Source organism: Scyliorhinus canicula, chromosome 12 (genome assembly GCF_902713615.1).
Source record: "Scyliorhinus canicula chromosome 12, sScyCan1.1, whole genome shotgun sequence".
Lineage (NCBI taxonomy): Eukaryota > Metazoa > Chordata > Chondrichthyes > Carcharhiniformes > Scyliorhinidae > Scyliorhinus > Scyliorhinus canicula.
This window is the reverse complement of record NC_052157.1, coordinates 77,401,761-77,409,452: the sequence shown is the minus strand read 5'-3', so window position 1 is coordinate 77,409,452 and position 7,692 is coordinate 77,401,761.

The following is a 7,692-nucleotide window of genomic DNA, read 5'->3' as shown; positions in this document are numbered from 1 at the left end:
GAGGATGAAAAGTCTGCTGTCGTTAGCATTTAAACCAAGGAAGAGGTTAAAAAATTGATGAGGTCCTACACGCTGAATGTAGGGAGTGGAGCTAACTAAAAATTAGCATCTCAGAGGAAGCATCTCGGTATTGCTACCAGTGCCAAGAGCTAGTCAGAGTAGGAATTGCAAGATAGACGGGATGAATTAAAGGCTGGAGTGATGGTGCAGGAGAGGGTGTTCAGATTTTTGGAACATTGGAACCGGTTCAGCCAGAAGTCGGAATAGAACCGAAGTCCTCGTGGTGTTGTTAACGCTGTGAGGGAGGATTTAACTAATGTTTCAGGGCGTTGAGTACCGATGCAGGAAGTCAGACGGTAGTAAAGACGGTATAGATACAAAACCAAGTAAGGACAATACTGGAAAGCAGTGGAACAAATTGGACTACATTTATTGCAATGCAAGAGGCCTAACGCGCAACGTACATTAATTCAGGGCATGGATACGTACATGGGCTGGGATACAATAGCTGTTACTTAAACATTGCTAAAGGACGGGCAAGACTGTTAGCTCAATGTTCCCAGGTACAGATGCTATAGGAAAGGCAGACCAAGAGATAGGAGTGTATGGGGAGTTGCGTTTTTGTTATGTTCAACATCACGGCACTGCAGAGAGAGGATATATCCAAAGGTTTGGCCACTGAGTCTATATGGGTAGAACAGAAAAATAAGAAGGGCGAGAATAATTTGATAGGACTGTACTATAGGCGCCCGAATAGTCAGCGGTTGAATGGATAAACAAATGTGTCAGGAGATAACATTCAGCTGCCGGAAAATAGGGCTGTAATTGTAGGGATCATTAACTTTCCCAACATATAGAATAGCCATAGCACTAGTGGCTTTTATGGGTAGAAATATTTCGATTGTACGCAGGAAGAATTCGTCATTCAATATGTGGATGGCCGACTAGAGAGGGGGCAAAAGTTGACCTTCATTATGGAATAACGAACGGCAGGAGTCGGAAGAGATAGTGAGAGGTCACTTTGTGACGAGTGACCATCATTCCATTCGTTTTAAGATATCTATGGATAATAATAATTCGGAACCAAAATTTAATATTCTAAATTGTAGCAAAGGGAATTTCAATGGTATTTGGCGGGAACTTTGAAAAGTTGACTGGGGGAGCCTGGTCCAGGCAAAGGGACAGCTGGTAAGTTGGTGTCTTTCAAAAAGGTGTTAACAAGTGTGCAAGGTAAGCACATTCCTCTTAGAGTGAAGGTTTAGGTTGGTAGAAATAAGAAACCGTACATGACTCAGAATATTGAGGCCATATTCGAAAGAAGATCTTTGGCATATGACATGCAATGGCAGCTGGGGTCAAGTGGATCCCCTGAAGAGTATCGAGCTTATCGGAATACAGTTATGAGAGAAATCAGGAGGGCAAAAGTGGGACATGCGATTGTCTAGGTAGATAAGGCAAAGCAAATCCAAACAACCTTTACAGATACATAATGGACAATGAGTGATGAGGGAGAGGGTCGGGTCTCTTAAGACTAAACAAGGTCACACATGTACGGATCCACATGGAATGGGAAAGGTCCGAAATGAATATTTCTTGTCAGTATTCACTGTTGAGAAAGGCAGGAATTTAATGTAATTGGGGATATAGAAAGTAATGCCTTGAATGTGTACATACTGCAGAGACAATGGTGCTGGATGTCAGAAAGCGTATTAAGATAGTTAAATCCCCGAGACCACATCAAATGTTTTCCAAGGAGATTGTGGGAGGCTAGGAACGAAATTGCCGGCCTCCTATTTGAGAATTTTGAATCATGAACAGCCACATAAGAGGTGCCCTAGGATTGGAGGTTAGAAAATGTTGTGCCCTTATTTATGAAGAGCTGCAGGTATACGCTTGGAAACTACGTACCGGTGAGCGTCACTTCTGTAGTGGGTAGATTGTTTGAAGGTATTTTGAGGAACAGGATCTACAGGTATTTGCGGAGGCAATGGCCAATTAGGGAAAGTAGGAATGGCGTTGTAAGGGGAACATCATGATTCACGTTTTTGATTGAGCTTTCTGAAGGAGTAACAAATATTTGGGCAGTGTGCTCTCAATTGGCTGTATGCGCTTTAGCAAGGCATTTGACAAGCTCACGCATGGTACGTTGTTGCAAAAGTTAAAATCTCACGGAATCCGGAGTGAAGTCGCCAATAGGATAGAACATTGGCTTGGGACAGAAGCCAAGGTGTGGTTGTGGATGGTTGTATTTAAACTGGACGCATGTGACCAGCTGCGTGCATCGGCGATCTGTGCTGGGTCCAGTTTTTGTTTTTGTTTATATATATCTATAAGTGATTTGGAGCAGAATGTCGAAGGCATTGCTAGTAAATTTGCAGATGTGACCAAGAATAGTGGCAGAGTGAATCGTGAAGAAAGGTATCCATCATTGCAACGAATCTCGATCAATTGGGCGAGTGGGCCAATGAATGGCAGATGGAGTTCTACTTATATAAATGTGGGGTGATGCATATTGGGAAATCAACCATCATCAACTGTCTGTCTTGGTCCATTCACGTTGATGCAACAGCCAAGAAAGTCTAACAACATCTCTAATTCTTATGGAAACTAAAGAAATTCGGAATGTCTGCATCGAATCTCTCAGGCTTTTACAGTTGTGCGACAGAGAGTATCCTGCCCAGCTGCACCACAGCTAGATGTGGCAACTGCACGGTCCAAGATCGCAAGAAATTGCAGAGTGTGGTGAGCTTATCTCAACGCATAACACAAGACTGCCAGAATCATATTGATCAATTTCTGACTTAAAGACACTCAATGTCCCGGCCTCCACCGCCCTCTGTGGCATAAGACCATAAGACATAGGAGCGGAAGTAAGGCCATTCGGCCCATCGAGTCCACTCCACCATTCAATCATGGTTGATTTCAACTCCATTTACCCGCTCTCTCCCCATAGCCCATAATTCCTCGAGAAATCAAGAATTGATTATGTATATACCTCCCATTGTCTCAGGAAGGCATTCAGCATTATCAGAGATCCCTCCCACCCTGGCATTGCATTCTTAAAGACCATTCTATCGGCAGAATGTATAGAAGTCTGAGGAGCCGCACATCCAGACATAGGATAGAATTCTTACCCACAGCTACCAGACTCCTCAACGACTCCCCCTCTGATTGATTAAATCCCTGGAAGAACGCTATTCACGACGCCCTGTGCTGCTCTTCCTCATGCATTTGCTTTGTTTGGTCCCCTGTTCGCACTGTAACCAATCACTGTTTGTCGAAATACCATTTGTCAATGTACACTTTTGATTATGTTGTTCTCTACTATGTGTGTGCTGTGTACATTCCCTCATCCGCAGAAAAATATTTTAATTGTACTTCGGTACATGTGACAATAAAGCAAATCTTGTCGGGGCAGATCACACTCGGTTAATGGTAGGTAGTTGGGCAGAGTTACTGAACAACGAGATCAAGGAGTGCAGGTTGATAGCACGTGGAGTCACAGGCGGACAGGGCGGAGAAGAAGGAATTCAGCTTTCCAGGTTTAACAGGTCAGTATATTGAATAAAGGAGTTTGAACGTCTTGTTGAAGTTATACAAGACGTTGGTGAGACAAAAAATGGACGACTGTGTTCAGTTATGGACCTCCGATTATAGGAAGGGTATTGTCAAACTACTATTAGTGCAGAAGAGATTTACAAGGGTGCTACCAGGAGTTGATGGTCTGAGTTAAAAGGAGAGGCTGGACATAATCACAGAATTGACAGTGCAGTGGAGGCCATTCGACCCATCAAGTTTTCAGCGGCGCTTGACAAAAACACCCCTCCACCCTAATGCCACAGCTCCACCCGTTCCCCTTAACTCAGTAACCCTACCTAAAAGTTTTGGACACTACGGGCAATTTATCATCGTCAATCCGCCGAAACAGCACATCTTTGGATTGCTGGAGGAAACCGGAGCACAGGCAGTGACCAAAGCCGGGATTCAAATATGTGGCCGCTCGGCTGGGACTGATTTCCCTGTAGCTGTGGAGGCTGAGGGCGATATTATAGAGATCTATAAAATGATGAGAAACATAGATAAGGTATATAGAGGAGATCTTTCCCAAAGGTAGAGGAGTCGAGAAATAGAGGGCACAGGTTCAAGGTGAGAGCGGTGAAATGTAAAATAGACCAGAGGGGAATATTTTTCACACAGGGAGTGGTGGGGATCTGGAATGGGCTGCAAGGGGCAAGGGAAGAGGCGGGTAAAACTTTGTGCTTTAAACAGTAGTTAGACTGTTACATGGGCTGGGTGGGTATCTGGAGATTGCGCCAAATTCCGGCAAGTGGGAATAGCTAAATGATTGAAACTGGTCGGCGTGGACAATCTGGGCCTAAGGGCATTTTTCTTTGCAGTAAACATCTATGACTCTATATGTCCAAGTGAGCAATTAGAGTGCTAAAGAGAGAGTTTATGTGAATGGGGGAAATGAAGGATTAATTACTCTTTATTTACATCGACAGTCATCTCTTTCTTTTATTTAGTCAATTAACTTGAAAGCAGAGGATTGGTGAGAAGGACGTGATTTTTCAATCAGAATTGAACGTAGTTAATTTAGCTTCTGCTTCCGGCAGAAACTTGTTAATTTGATGACTAGACTAAGCCAGTTTTCATAGACTAAAGTCAAACAGTATAAAAGTGCGACACCTTACGGTGCTGTCTTAATTTACTCTGGAGTGCTGACATCGGGCTGCATTGGAGTGCTAAATTGTAAGTTTCGTGTCTTAGGGAGTTCGATGAGGAAGGAGCAAGGCACGCTTTCATTTTCTACATGCCCTCAAGGAGCTGAGGGTAACCAGGATTTTTAATATAGCGCATCTACCGGTAAGAAAGTCTCGGTGGATATTATTCAAGGCGATTGAACTGTTTGTTAATGTTACAGCAAACGGATGGACTTAGTTTACTTATTCGAAAGTGGAGAGGAGCGCGCTCAGCGGATTGGAGAGTATTGGAGAGGAGCAGGGTAAAGTTGGAGTCTCTCCCTGTCGCTCTTACTGATTCACTGACTCCTGTCCTATGGAAAAAAATGAAAGGTGACCCAACAGGACGTATGGGATTTGATTTTCTAATCGGCAACCTGTGTCCGGAGCATGGAAATCTACTTTAAATTACTGGTACTAAATTGCTTTCAGACTGAACTAATAAGGAGGAAATAAGTTAAAAAAAGGCAATGATCTCAAAAGTTTAAAAAACAATTGAACACGAATTATCTAAAATATTAATGCAGCGGTAGCTCATTTGTTTGGAGAAATACAGCACAGAACAGGCCATTCGGCCTGTTAACATGCATAGTGTGGGAGTTGTTGGACCCCATTGTGGTTTCCAGTGATCATGTTTGTAGGAAGTTGTGGTTTCTCGAGAAACTCCGCCTCAGAGTTGGTGTGCTGGAGTCTGAGCATTGGGCTGTGCCACAGATCAGAGAGGAGGATTGGTACTTTGTCGTTGCGGTCCAGGAGGCAGGGTCCAGGGGGGTACGGGAGATTGAGAGTATAGAGGTCAGGAGCACAGATTTGACTTCGCAGGAGGGTGCCAGTGTTCAGGTAGGTGGTTTGATGTGTGTCTACTTCAATGCCAGGAGTATACGAAATAAGGTAGGGGAACTGGCAGCATGGGTTGGTACCTGGGACTTCGATGTTGTGGCCATTTCAGAGACATGGATAGAGCAGGGACAGGAATGGTTGTTGCAGGTTCCGGGGTTTAGGTGTTTTAGTAAGCTCAGAGAAGGGGGCAAAAGAGGGGGAGATGTGGCACTGCTAGTCAAGGACAGTATTACGGTGGCGGAAAGGATGCTAGATGGGGACTCTTCTTCTGAGGTAGTATGGGCTGAGGTTAGAAACAGGAAAGGAGAGGTCACCCTGTTGGGAGTTTTCTATAGGCCACCTAATAGTTCTAGGGATGTAGAGGAAAGGATGGCGAAGATGATTCTGGAAAAGAACGAAAGTAACAGGGTAGTTGTTATGGGAGACTTTAATTTTCCAAATATTGACTGGAAAAGATATAGTTCGAGTACATTAGATGGGTCATTCTTTGTACAATGTGTGCAGGAGGGTTTCCTGACACAATATGTTGACAGGCCAACAAGAGGCGAGGCCACATTGGATTTGGTTTTGTGTAATGAACCAGGCCAGGTATTAGATCTGGAGGTAGGTGAGCACTTTGGAAACAGTGACCACAATTCGGTGACCTTTACGTTAGTGATGGAAAGGGATAAGTATACCCCGCAGGGCAAGAGTTATAGCTGGGGGAAGGGCAATTATGATGCCATTAGACATGACTTAGGATGTGTTGGTTGGAGAAGTAGGCTGCAAGGGTTGGGCACACTGGATATGTGGAGCTTGTTCAAGGAACAGCTATTGCATGTTCTTGATAAGTACGTACCAGTCAGGCAGGGAGGAAGGGGTCGAGCGAGGGAACCGTGGTTTACCAAAGAAGTGGAATCTCTTGTTAAGAGAAAGAAGGAGTCCTATGTGAAGATGAGGCGTGAAGTTTCAGTTGGGGCGCTTGATAGTTACAAGGAAGCGAGGAAGGATCTAAAGAGAGAGCTGAGACGAGCAAGGAGGGGACATGAGAAGTCTTTGGCAGGTAGGATCAAGGAAAACCCAAAAGCTTTCTATAGGTATGTCAGGAATAAAAGAATGACCAGGGTAAGAGTAGCGCCAGTCAAGGACAGTGGTGGGAAGTTGTGTGTGGAGGCTGAGGAGATAAACGAGATACTAAATGAATACTTTTCGTCAGTATTCACTCAAGAAAAAGATAATATTGTGGAGGAGAATGCTGAGACCAAGGCTATTAGAATAGATGGCATCGAGGTGCGTAGGGAAGAAGTGTTGGCAATTCTGGACAAGGTGAAAATAGATAAGTCCACGGGGCCGGATGGGATTTATCCTAGGATTCTCTGGAAGGCCAGGGAAGAGATTGCTGAGCCTTTGGCTTTGATTTTTAGGTCATCATTGGCTACAGGAATAGTACCAGAGGACTGGAGGATAGCAAATGTGGTCCCTTTGTTCAAGAAGGGGAGTAGAGATAACCCCGGTAACTATAGGCCGGTGAGCCTAACGTCTGAATTGGGTAAAGTCTTGGAGAGGATTATAAAAGATACGATTTATAATCATCTAGATAGGAATAATATGATTAGGGACAGTCAGCATGGTTTTGTGAAGGGTAGGTCATGCCTCACAAACCTTATCGAGTTCTTTGAGAAGGTGCCTGAACAGGTAGACGAGGGTAGAGCAGTTGATGTGGTGTATATGGATTTCAGTAAAGCGTTTGATAAGGTTCCCCACGGTCGGCTATTGCAGAAAATACGGAGGCTGGGGATTGAGGGTGATTTAGAGATGTGGATCAGAAATTGGCTAGTTGAAAGAAGACAGAGAGTGGTAGTTGATGGGAAATGTTCAGAATGGAGTTCAGTTACGAGTGGCGTACCACAAGGATCTGTTCTGGGGCCGTTGCTGTTTGTCATTTTTATAAATGTCCTAGAGGAGGGCGCAGAAGGATGGGTGAGTAAATTTGCAGACGACACTAAAGTCGGTGGAGTTGTAGACAGTGCAGAAGGATGTTGCAGGTTACAGAGGGACATAGATAAGCTGCAGAGCTGGGCTGAGAGGTGGCAAATGGAGTTTAATGTGGAGAAGTGTGAGGTGATTCACT